This window comes from Triturus cristatus, chromosome 8 (genome assembly GCF_964204655.1).
Source record: "Triturus cristatus chromosome 8, aTriCri1.1, whole genome shotgun sequence".
NCBI lineage: Eukaryota > Metazoa > Chordata > Amphibia > Caudata > Salamandridae > Triturus > Triturus cristatus.
Window position 1 is genome coordinate 1,129,298,107 of NC_140591.1, and position 13,725 is coordinate 1,129,311,831.

General features: G+C 50.4%; 1 pseudogene; it reads right to left on the reverse strand.

The window, feature by feature from the left end:
• Positions 1 to 11,585: 11,585 nt before the first annotated feature.
• Positions 11,586 to 13,436, reverse strand: LOC146805496 (general transcription factor II-I repeat domain-containing protein 2 pseudogene; annotated as a pseudogene).
• Between the last annotated feature and the right edge of the window lie 289 nt (positions 13,437 to 13,725).

The window sequence follows — 13,725 nt, forward strand, 5'->3', positions numbered from 1 at the left end:
AGGGCTCATGTTGTCCATCACTACTGCCACCCCCACCCAAAGGGCCTATGTTGCCCATCACTACTGCCAACCCCACCCATAAGGCTTATGTTGTCCATCACTACTGACACCCCCACCCATAGGGGACCTGTTGGCCATCACTCCTGCCACCCCCACCTATAGGGCTCATGTTGTCAATCACTACTGCCACCCCCACCCATAGGGCCTATGTTGCCCATCACTACTGCCACCCCCACCCATAGGGGACCTGTTGCCCATCTCTACTGCCACCCCCACCCATAGGGCACCTGTTGCCCATCACTCATGCCACCCCCACTCATAGGGCTTATGTTGCCCATTACTACTGCTAACCCCACCCATAGGAGACCTGTTGCCCATCACTCCTGCCACCCCACCCATAGGGCTTATGTTGCCCATCACTCCTGCCACCCCCACCCATAGGGCTCATGTTGCCCATCACTACTACCACCCCCACCCATAGGGGACCTGTTGCCCATCACTACTGCCACCCCCACCCATAGGGGACCTGTTGCCCATCACTCCGGCCACCCCCACTCATAGGGCCTATGTTGCCCATCACTCCTGCCACCCCCTCCCATAGGGCCTATGTTGCCCGTCACTAATGCCATCCCCACCCATAGGGGACCTGTTGCACCTGTTGCCCATCACTACTGCCACCCCCACCCATAGGGGACCTGTTGCCCATCACTCCTGCCACCCCCACCCATAGGGCTCATGTTGCCCATCACTACTGCCACGCCCACCCATAGGGGACCTGTAGCCCAACACTACTGCCACCCCCACCCATAGGGGAACTGTTGCCCATCACTCCTGCCACCCCCACTCATAGGGCCTATGTTGCCCATCACTACTGCTACCCCCACCCATAGGGGACCTGTTGCCCATCCCTACTGCAACCCCCACCCATAGGGGACCTGTTGCCCATCACTCCTGCCACCCCCACTCATAGGGATTATGTTGCCCATCACTACTGCCCCCCCCAGCCATAGGGCTCATGTTGCCCATCACTACTGCCACCCCCACCCATAGGGGACCTGTTGCCCATCACTACTGCCACCCCCACTCATAGGGCTTATGTTGCCCATCACTACTGCCACCCCCACCCATAGGGCTTATGTTGCCCATCACTACTGCCACCCCCACCCATAGGGGACCTGTTGCCCATCACTACTGCCACCCCTACCCATAGGGCCTATGTTGCCCAGCACTACTGCCACCCCCACCCATAGGGGACCTGTTGCCCATCACTACTGCCACCCCCACCCTCATCACAGTGACCAAAAGGTAAGTTTCATCATGGACAAAGGTGCAAATGTCAAACAGCATGTATGATTTCTGGTCCCAACACATGAAACACTTTTGGGCCAAAGTAGTGGTTGTGTCCCATACCCACAGAGATGTGCAGTGCTGTGAAAACCTAACATATTCTCGGCCATGTGCAGACAAGCACCACCCATGGGGGCTGACAATGCATACAGTGTACAATGACACAAAAAGAAGAAGTGACCATCACAAAGCATACACACATCTCGAAAATAGACACACAAATCAAAACATCCTGTGTAGACTGTAGGTGTCAGGTCACAAACTCCCATTCCATGCCAGCAATGGCACCTAACAACCAGGATGAATGTGCAGAATGATGTGATATGACTCACAGGGACAGCAGGGTAAATCACAAAAACAACATCCAGACAATGGCCCACAAGAGCAATACCAATGCACTGGTGCAGATGCACAAACACAAACAGGCAGCCTCACACTGCACATCTGACACAACATGTGTGTGTGTGTGTGTGTCTCAGTAGCCCCCGGCAACTACACAACACATGAGGGGGAGCTGAACCACAGTGAGACAGATGTGGACACAGTGCCATACAAAAGTAAACCATCAATGGGCCCCCCTTAGTGGGCAATCAGGCATTGTGAGATGAGAGGGAGCACAACAGACACATGTGTCACAAGCTGGAATGAACAGCAACTAACACAGCAAGAGACTGACACACAACAGCACTTCCCCCAGGGACCAGACATTGGGGTCAGTCATGTCAGCAGAACACTTGGTCAGTCAGCCATCAGTTACCACACAATGAAGGCTCTGGTCACAACAGCCTGGCTACGGCAGTGTCCCTAAAGTCATCTGCACATACTCAATACATATGTCCAGCAAGTTGCACAGAGGACCCAGTTGCTCCTACACCAATGATGCCCACACTTACATGACCAGTGGAGATGCGCCCACAGTCAGGGAAATAGACAAATTGGACCATGGGAAGCAAATCATATGTGCATGTGTGCAAGCCACAGATGTGACCATGCAAATGAAATGTTTACACAGTGTCCACTAATTGTTATTCATGACACACCCAGTTAGCTGCAAAGGATGATATGGATAATGACCAGAATAGGATACATATTTCATGGACCACATGGAGTACCTCACATCAACACCTCAGTATTCAGCATTTGAAATACAGCATTACAACTGCAAGGTCATGCTAAACATCATCAACATAATGTACAGCTAAATCAAGTTCACAAGGATAAAGAAAATAGCTTTATTCAGCAGATGAAAAATTAAAAGTCAGTTCAAAACAAAGGCCAATGGCCAGTCCATATCCAAATGACAAGAAGTTAACTTGAGTGACAACTGTCACACGTTGCTTGCCTGCACTGGTAAGGACAGGGGACATCCCCTCGGAGTGGCATACATGGGGGCAGGCCATGCACCGCATGGACAGGATCAGGGCGCAGCAGAAGGAGGTAGTGTAGGGGTGGTGGATGCAGGAGAGTCCCTGGCAACTGGAGTGGAGCTGACTGAAGTAGTGTGTGCAGTCTCAACTGTGCGGCACAAGTCAGATGGGGCGTGTGCCGGCACAACTGCAGTGGGCAGGTCAGATGGAGTGGACTGGGTCCCCACTGCAGCGCCCAAGTCAAACGGGGTGGTCGTGGACTCCACTTCAGTGCCTAACTCAATGTGAGCGGAATGGGGTTCAGGTGTGGTCAGCAGGACAGGGGGGGACACGGTCACCACATCAGTGGCACTAACTGTCTGACCGGGGGTGGAAGAGCAAGTGGTAGGGGGGAGGGCCTCAGCATTTTGGGGATGGTGTATCTGTGGGTGGGGGAACCTGGGGCAGGGTGTGGTGGGGGAACCTCTGGAGTGGTAGCCTGGGAGATGGAGGATGGAGACTTTGCCATGGAGCTGCGTGGCGGGGTGGGGTCTTGCTCTTCCGGCTCCGGGGGGACTTGCGGGTGGGGGGCCTCAGTCTGACTGCGCCTGGGGGAGGGTGTCCGGGTGTGAGGGGCACTCCGCTCTGTTTTTGGGGACTTCCTCTTTCCCTTGTAAGATGGATCTGCTGGGTCGGTGGGGAAGAGTCCAAGGTCACAGAGGAAGAGCTTCTGTGGAGATGGGGTTGCAGGTGAGGCATGGGAAGGGGGCTGGGAGGGAGATGTATCGGAGGACTGTGGAGTGGTTGTGGATGACTGTGTATGTGTGTCTGCAAACCATCCCCTGTGAGTGTGGTATCAGTCCCCTGCGCTTGCTTGTGTGCAAGTATAGCCTTAGGTTTGGGTGTTTGTGTGCTGCCCGTGTCTGTGGGTTTGTGAGAATGTGCAGGTGTGTGTGTGCTTGGGACAGGTAGGGTGCTAGGAATCGTAGGTGGTGCAGGGGTAGGAGGGGTGCGGGACTGTTGGAGGAGGGACGACACTGCTGCCATCAGGGAGGAGGCCACAAACTGATTGGCCCTCTGTAGGGCAGACATGCCCAATGAAATGCCCTCCGTGAACGCCAACAGTTGTGTCAACAGACTGGTGTGTGCATGGAGGACACTCAGCATTGATGTCTGCCCTACATGGATGTGTCTAAGCAAGTTCACAGACTCCTCACTCAGGGCAGCAGGGGACACAGGGGCAGGGGGTGCGGTGCCTGGCACACAGGAGACATGCTCCCGAACACGGGAGCCTCCACGGACCTCTGGGATGGGAGCCGATGGGAGGGTGGTGATGGTGGGGGCGGTGGCAGGGATAGCCTCACTAGCTGGTGTTTGGTGGCTTCTGACACCCGCCTCCACAAGGGAGTCATCCTCCGAGCTGCTGTGGCCCTCAGCTGGGGTGGATGGTGCTGAGGACTCCTCGGTGTGGCTCCACTCGCCCTCCGTGCCACTGGGTCCCTCTGACTCCTCACATTCTATCCCAGTCAGGCTCTGTGGCTCCTCCTGGTCCATGGAGCTGTCCCCTCCTGTGGCCATGGATGCATCTGGATAGAATTAGGAAAAAAGAGAACAACATCAGTCACCTGCACTGACTACACACACCACAGTGAGTACATCACATCACAGGGCAAGCCCTGGCATCATCAGCTGAACACTGCTCAAAGTGCTCACACTATTTAGAATACGCCAATTGTCAGTCTCACCATCAACCATGGCACTCATATCCCTCCTGGACTTGCACCCATATGTCTGTTGCATGTTGGATGCTAATACCCCAATGTGCCGACATGCACCACCCACACATTTGTTGGACATGCAAGTGAACATGTAGGAGTATGTCGCTATACACACATCACATCTCTTGCCACTGACTCAGTACAGGTGTTAGGAAGAAGGGGTGGGCAGAGACTCATTTCACATGCTTGTGATGCATGCCAGCAACATATCCCGGACCCAGAAGACCCCAAATCATACAAATCAGACATATGAGTCTCTGCAAACACAACTCCCTGTACATTAGCACATCACAGTCTGTTGTGCATGTAACCAAGCTGCCTGAAGTGCACAGTTGTATACACCATTGTGCACTGTCAAATCATCACACACCTATATGTCAAACAGGCCTTGTCTCTCATAGTCACATCTCAGATGTCATGCTGACCCTCAAACTCATGAACACCCCAGTTGTACGTAACAGGAAGCCACACCAAAATGACACAGAGGCAGACACCTGAAGGCACATGTCACTAAGCACAACCTGTAAGTTGATACACAGGAGTGGGATTACAGAGTGTTTCTAAATGCCCTTGAGTAGGCATGACTGCCCAGGTCTACGTGAAACAGTGTTTAGCCCTGGACAGTAGTCAGGTGGCTAAGCAAGTGTGACACACTTGATATACATACTCCTGAGGCACACAAATTGGTGTCCCCTGCTGCATGGGTTTGTTTGAAATACCCCAGCATCATGTGGCGAGTCAGACCAGCAATTGGAACACATATCAAGGGCACACACAGATCACATGTCAGATCTCAGGCATTGTGTAAACAATTGACCCACCCATGAAACACACAACAGAGTCACGGGAACAGATGCTGTCTGGAAGCTGAAGCATAGCTGACTGCAGGGACACAGTGCCCTAGTGACACAAGCAACAGACTATAGGGGCCACACCTGTGGATCAGATGAGGAGGGTGCATCACACAATTGAGGGACATGAGTATTGGACTACAAGACCTACGTAACGTGGAAGTGTGACCAGGCCAAAAGACTGCAATTAGCATGTCAGACATAGTACACAGATTAGGCATGGACTTACCCCCTCCTTGCTGCTGTCTGGCCTTCAGCTGCCCATCCAGGTCTGGGAAGACCACCACCAGTATCTGGAGCATGTGGGGGGTCAGGGTCCGGTGTCTGTGCCTCCTGTGAGGAGGCGACAGCTTCAGCTGGACCCTTGCGATCCTCCGGGTCCAGCCCGAAGGTCCAGCCACCTCTTCTGGCAGTTGCGGATCCGGTGCTTGTAGACCCTCACCAATCAAACTGCCCGGGCGATGGTCAGCCATATCTCCTGCTTCTGGTGGGCATCAACCTGTGAGGATGACAAAGTTAAAAGTCCATTAACACACATGCCCCCTATTTGTGCTGCACACAGTTGGATATACATGTAATCATCACAAAGGAAAATTAGTGACACAGGTGCACCCATGGAAAAGGGCAAATGCCCTGCATGTCTGACATGTTAACAATGCCGGGGAAGTTTAAGCTTGCATAAATGCACTTTAGCTGCAGAACACCTGTTCATTACATGTACCTACACACTTTGGGGGATGAAAGTACTCAGTGAGTAGGCTTGCCGCTGGTGTACACACTGCTAGTACTGCTAGTCAGACAACATGCACAATTCAGAAGGCAGTGGACTGCACACTCACATGCTCCCCTGGTTTCCCATACAGCTTGCTGTACTGTGGAAGGAGCCCGTCCAGCAGGGCCTGGTTCTCCTTCTCAGTGAAGGCTGGGGCCCTCTCCAGAGTACGTGCCATAGCAGTAGCCAGAGGATACAGAGACAGCAGCAGTGGTAGCAGGGATGTGGTCCAGTATCATGTAGTGCAGGCAAGTGAGCTCCCTGGGGGCCAGCCAGCCTTAGATCTGTGCTGCAGAGGCAGACTCAGTGCCATGTGTCCCCAGTGATAGGTCCAACACAGTTGCATTCTATGAATCTGGCCAATCCATGGAAATGTACGACTCGTACACGTCTTTTGCATCGTTCAAATCTTCACCTTCATAAAACCCTAGGAATTGCAACATTGTTGTAGGCATCCAACTGAATTTCCAGCGCACAACTCGTACAAGTTTTGAATCTGCATCCGTCTCCATGACAGTCCATGGTCAATGGGTGCGCCCGGTTCGGTCAACTGACTGTACAACGCGTATTTTGAAAATACACATGCACCCATCTCCATGCGATTCAATGGCCAAGGCGTACTCCTGTCTCAGACCATGCCTGCCCGATGCGCATGCATGATAGTCACCCGCGTAGGGCCTCATTGCAGTCAATGGCAAAGCGTACGCACGGCTCGGTCATGAAACGTGCAATGAGTACGCATAGTCACCCGCGTCAGGCCTCATTGCAGTCAATGGCAAAGCGTACGCACGGCTCGGTCATGAAACGTGCAATGAGTATGCATAGTCACCCGCATCAGGCCTCATTGCAGTCAATGGCAAAGCGTACGCACGGCTCGGTCCTGAACCGTGCAATGCGTACGCATAGTCACCCGCGTTGGGCCTCATTGCAGTCAATGGCAAAGCGTACGCACGGTTCGGTCCAGAACTGTACAATGGGAACGCGTTGTCACATGCGTCGGTCCTCATTGCAGTCAATGGCAAAGCGTACGCACGGCTCGGTCATGAACTGTGCAATGCGTACGCATTGTCACACGCGTCAGACCTCATTGGTGTGGCTATTTGACGGCTTCAACACACAATTACTTGCCATGGACTCAGGTGCACACCTACCACACTACAGCATTGACCACACAGTGTTCCATGGCATGTAAGGCTGCATTCCCTGTGAGTGGGGGGGGCAACATTTGGTTTGTTGTGTGGCACTTTTGTTCGGCCACTCCCAGGCTGTGCACGTGTTCATATGTGTCCATGCCCAACAGCACACACCTCAGTACATTGTGTTTTGTCATGATTATCATTTGCTTGGTCATAGCCACATGGGTGTATGAACTGACAATCTTCCTTTGTGCATCTCTGTTCTGCAGGCCACTAGCTGTCCCAGACCTTGGAACCATGCAGGAACGCGACTGCATCTGATGGTATTGCTTCACCAGGCCACTGATTGAGGAGTTGGCGGAGAAGTTGGCGCCACATCTGCTACCTGGCCGGACATACCCTACAGCACTGACCCCAGAGGTGAAGGTGATGGCAGCCCTGCACTTCTTTGCTACTGGTACCTTCCAGTACACTGTGGCTACTGCTGGTGGTATGTCGCAAACTATGTTTAGTCGTGTGCTACGCAATGTCTTGGAGGGGATGTTGCATTTTCTTGACCTGTACATCAAGTTCCCTAGCCCAGCTCAATTCCCTGAAATAAAGGATGCCTTTTATACACTGGGGAGGATGCCGAACGTCATCGGATCTATTGATGGTACACATGTGGCCCTGATACCACCATAGGCACATGAGCAGGCATACCGGAACAGGAAACATTTCCACTCCATCAATGCTCTGGTGGTATGTCTTGCAGACATGTGTATCACACATGTGTGTGCATGTTTCCCCGGTTCTGCGCACGATGCCTACATCATGAGGAGTAGTCGCATTGCAACGCTGATGTCACAGATGCCAGACCAGCGTGCCTGGCTTGTCGGTGTGTACTGACTGTTTACCATTGTGTGTGTTTGGCAATATTGTATTCCGACCATCCTACAAAACTCTGCTAATTGTTAAATTGTTTGTGTGTAGGTGACTCCGGATACCCCAACATGCAGTGGTTGCTGACACCCCTCAGGAACCCTGTGACACCAGCAGAGATGCACTACAATGAGGCACATGGTCGGAGCAGGAGGGTGATTGAGCAGACATTTGGTCTCCTGAAAAGCCGCTTCCGCTGCCTGGACAAGACCGGAGGGGCCCTCCCATATGACCCTGCAAAGGTGTGAAAAATTATCCTTGTATGCTGCATGCTACACAATATGGCAGAGCGGAAGAAGGTGCCTCTCATCCAGGATGACGATGACCGACCTCCGCCACCTGTGGAGGATGCCGGCCTGGGACACGATGCCAGTGATGATGATGATGAGGGTGACGTCCGCACACAGCTCATCAACAACTTCTTCACCTGAATGTGAGTTTACAGAGTTGTCATGTCAATGTATGGAGTTAGCCTGAAATGTGTTGTGGCTGCTCTGTTGCTGCCTGAGTGTGTCTGTGTGCCACTTCACTGGATGCGTGCAGTGATGTGTCCATTCAGGTGGTCTGTACTCCACAATAGTGTATTACTGCTAACTTGTTCCTGTGTAGGTTTCTTGTGACATGTTTTGTGCATGTGTATTGCATTTCTCTCCTGTTCTGCTGTGCTTTTGACTGTGTCTTGTGTCTGTCCTTCCCAGGGTACTTTGCCTGTTGTTTGGTCAACACTGACCCCCAACACCCAGAATCCGACACCAGTGTGGGAGTAGTCAATTCCCATCAAGTGATGTGCCACACACCCCTGGACTTCAATTCTCAGACACTTTGTGACCGTGTGTCCACTGTAATGTACAATTGCCTTGCAACTATTTTAGAATAAACATGTTGCTGATGTGTAAGGAACCTGTGCTAAGCTTTGTTAGGTGTGTTGTGTGTGTCTTCCCACATCTGAGTGACATTTGCTCACCTCACCTGTGGACTTGTTACCACTGACTGTGGATAGGTGTTGTGTCTGTGCATACCAATGTGTTTCAGGTCAACATCATTGTGTGGGATGAGTAACATGGCCATGGTGAGTATGTGTTGTGGTGTCATAGTGGTGTGTCTCCCTCACATGTGTCACATCACCCTGACTCACATGACGGTGGTCACATTGTTGTAGTATTTGGCATGCACTGTGTTGTTTGGCAGATCAACATCTCCATGACACATGACAAGTTGGAATCACAACAGAGGCAAGTATAGTGTACTGGTGAGTTTATATACGAACATGTGTGAGGATAGTGCACATGATGGTGGGTGCTGTACATTGGGTTTTGAATCCAAAGTTCACAGTAGAGTTGGAAGTGTTGGTAGATGAAATGTCCAGAGTAAAGTCCACAGTCATCTGCTACATTGGACCAACATGAACCCTCCATGTCATGTAGGCGAGTTGTGTCCAATCCGACAAGGTGAACGGGTTGCGGACAAAGAACATTGTCCAGAACAGGTTTAGAGGCCCTGGGGGATGTGCAGGGACATCTGCGTCTCACATGTCCTTCTTCGGACGACCCCTCTTGGGGGGGGGGATCCTCAGGTGCAGGCCTCTGCGGTGCAGGGGACTCTCCGCCAGAGTCCTCCTCCCTCCCTGTGGCACTGGCAGATGGTGTGGCAACAGATGTTGTGGCCACACAGGGAGGTGTGGACATGGTTGTGCTGATCTGGTGGAGGCATTGGAGTATGTCCCGATGCACCGCAGTAAGTGCATCCCACTTTGCCTCCATGCGGGCATGGTGGTCAGCCTGCTCCTGTTTTATGTCCTTGAGGATCCCCACTACCTGATCAAATCCTCCGGTGCAATCCTGGTACGCATCTATGATGCTTGCCAGTTGGGGGTCATCATGCAGTCCAGACCCCTCTGCAAGGTGCGCCCTCTTCCTCCCACCCCTCCCAGCACCCCTATCCACATGGGCAGGACCAGCGGTGGCACGCACAGGTGACCCTGGGACCCCTTGGGTGGTGTTGCTGGTGGTGTTGGCTGTAGCTTCTGGGGGGTCCTGTGTCCCTGTGCTGTTGGTGTTCTGTGGCCTTGGTCTGTCCGTGTTGGCAGGGGTGCCCTGTCTGTTTCCAAATGCTGGAGGCATGGGTACAGGGGGTGCAGATGTTGGTGCTGCTGGTGCTGCATGATGACTCACACCGGAGGTGCCAGGTTGTTCATCGTCATCCGAAGAGGACAGAGACAGATTCAAACCAGAGAGCTGAGTGTTTCCCCAGAGTCTAGGACTGGGACTCCTCTTCATTTGTTGCTGTGTCCCCAGCACCACCTGTGTTTGGAAGAGACACACAATGTAAGTTAGGTTTCTACAGGCATCAATGGTTCACAAACATGACATTTTCTACTGTACGAACGGATGCCTGCCAGTACACTGCTTTGTCCAGGGTTGTCACGGACAGAGATTCATATTGTTGTTGCACATTACCCAGCCAATAAGAAACCTTTCAATGTGCATGTCGAAGTGTGTGTATGCCCAGCTCATGTAAAGATTTCTCTGTACATGAGCATTACTACTCAAGGGCCATCACGTTGCTGACACAGGTGTGCCATCCCTGTACACATGTGAGCTTTAACAAGGACATACGTGCTATTCCACTGAGGATATGTTGTACTATTGGGGCATGTGTGGTTGCAGAGTTTGCTAGTCTTTGTGTGCCACATTGGTGTATTGGTACGACATGGTCACAGTCCGGGATGCCTGTGATCTCTTTGGAGGAAGTGTATTTTTACAGTGTTACTAGTTCCCATCTCATTTCATACAAGTGATGAAGTCACCATCGTTAATGAGTCTGGTGCTGAGTTTTGCATGTGCATATGTGATTTGACTTGTCAATGTTCTCCATGGATTGGGCAAGGTAGCACTCTGGCTTTTCAATGCTCATGAAAGTGAGGGCCGTTGGTGTGTATGTTGCAGTTTGGCTGCTGTGAGTAGCATGTCTCCTCCAATGCTGTCCAGGTTTGACCTCGTGTCTACAGTGTCTATGTCAGTGAGTGGTGTTTTGTGTGAAGGATGCATATGTTTCAACACGATGTAGGAGTGGAATGCAGCTCACAACAGCACCGAGTGTGAATGCAAACATGCTATGGCAGGGGTGTCAAACTCAAATTCATCAGGGGCCGCATCAGCAGTTTGGTCACCCTCAAAGGGCCGGTTGTATCTGTAGGACTATGTGTCCACTATTTATTATCATAAATTATTGTCACTGCATTCAATTATTACTGTTTTTTGTAATAATCATGTGTAAGACAGTAATAACTAGCTCTGAAAGCAGAAACATAGTCAGAATAATGGCAACTAGATATTCAAATGTACAATTATTGTACAATTTATTGAAAAATTATTTTTGGTAACAGACAGCAATTTTTTTTTTTTAAACATACAAATATTGCCAAACACTGTTTATTACACATATGGCAAACACAAGGCATTAACTTTTTTTTTACTTTTCTGACTAGATGGCTGACATCGTTTTCCTGAGGTCAGCCCATCGATGTCTGGCGTTAGGTCTTGTGCTGTAGCAATCCGCAAAACAGCATGGAGGTTATCATCAGTGATGCGTGATCTGAGCTTGGTCTTGTTCAGATTCATGACTGAAAACATCTGTTCACATAGATAGGTGCTCCCAAACATGGACAGAACACGTGCAGCTTGAAGTCGGAGCTGTGGCATCAAAGCAGGGGGGAGGAGACGGTAAAAGTCGTCGACTGTCGCATCCTGGAACTTCGCTTTCAGGCTGCTGTTGCACTGAAGTTCTATTAATTCCATTTGAAGGTGATGTGGTGCACTGTCAACATCGATGTTGAAGGGATTGGCAAAGCTGGTAAAGGTTAAGTTTTGTCCTTTAAAGTCAGAAAAGCGTCGATTGAATTCATCAATCAGCCGATTCACTTTGGTACCCAATCGAGCACATGAAAAAGTACCTGGGAATGAGGTTGAGATGCTCTGGCAGATAGGAAAGTGGGCAAGACTGTCTTTTTCAAGCTGTGACTTCCATAGGCGCAGTTTCTCCTGGAAAGCTGTTATTGCCTCATACATTGAGGTTATGACTTGTTTGCGGCCCTGCAGCCTCAGATTCAGTTGGGCGAGATGCTCTGTTATGTCACACAACATGGCAAAATCGCACAGCCAGTTTGGATCTGACAGTTCTGACAAGGGCTTCCCTTTACTTTGCATAAAAAGAGTAATTTCTTCCAAAAGCTCAAAAAATCTCTTGAGAACGGTGCTCCTACTCAGCCACCTTACTTCAGTATGGTATGGCACATCTGTATGTTCCATGCCCACCTCCTTCAAAAAATGTTGGAACTGACGATGATTCAGACCCCGTGCACGCAGAAAATTCACTGTTTTCGTGACTGTGGACATTATGTTATCCAGTTGCAGAACCTTGCCACACAGAGCTCCTTGGTGGATAATGCAGTGATAAGTTATCAGCGGCGTGTGGCAATTACTTTTTTTCATTTTCTCTTTTAACAGTCCAACCAAGCCATTTCTCTCTCCACACATTGCTGGAGCACCATCAGTAGTAAGTCCCACCAACTTTTCCCACGGTAATTTCATTTTATTTACGGATTCCTCCACTGCATTGAAGATGTCCCTCCCAGTTGTTGTCCCATACATGGCGACCACATCCAAGAGCTCCTCACTGACAGACAAGTCTTCTTTCACACCTCTTACAAAAATAGCTAGATGAGCTGTATCAGTATTGTCAGTGCTTTCATCAACAGCTAATGAAAATGCCAGATAACTGTATGCCTCTTCAGCCAACTTTGTTTTAAGATTACAGGCTAGGTCCCTGACTCGGTCTGTGATGGTGTTTCTTGACAAGCTGACATTGCTAACAGCCTGTCTCTGCTCAGGGCACACCTGTTCACATGCCTTCAGCATACACTGCTTTACAAATGCACCTTCTGAAAAGCACTTTGAAGCTCGCGCAATTTCTATAGCCACAAGATAGCTGGCTTTCACTGCTGCATCATTTTTTGCTGTCATTTTTGCAAAAATATTCCGTTGAGAATGCAGGCTACCTTTCAATTCTTGGACCTTTTGTTGCTTTTCCTGGTGGCTAAGGTTAGCAAATTTGGCTCCATGTTTGGTCTCAAAGTGCCGGCGTAAATTGTATTCCTTCATCACTGCCACTGTCTCATAGCAAATAAGACATACCGGCTTGTCTCCATTAATCACAAACATGTATTCACTTTCCCATCTCTCCTGAAATTGCCTTCCCTCTGCATCAACTTTTCTTTTCTTGGACATTTTTGGGTTGTTAATTTGATTGTAGTTTATGGTCCCTATACCACTGTAAAGTGACACGGAAGTGGTCAGTATATCCAAAGTTTTTTAAGCAGAATAATAAGCAGCCCCCCCCTAATAAGCAGACCCCCCCTCCCCCCCACATACATCATATGTACTTACAGTACAGGAGAGAAGGGTTCAGGCAGCCGTTGGATCTGTCACATCACAGGATGGCATGCGCTCAATATAAAAACAAGTGGAGGTTTCCTCAATGCATGTAATGTGGAGGTTTCCTGTAGAACGGCCGGCG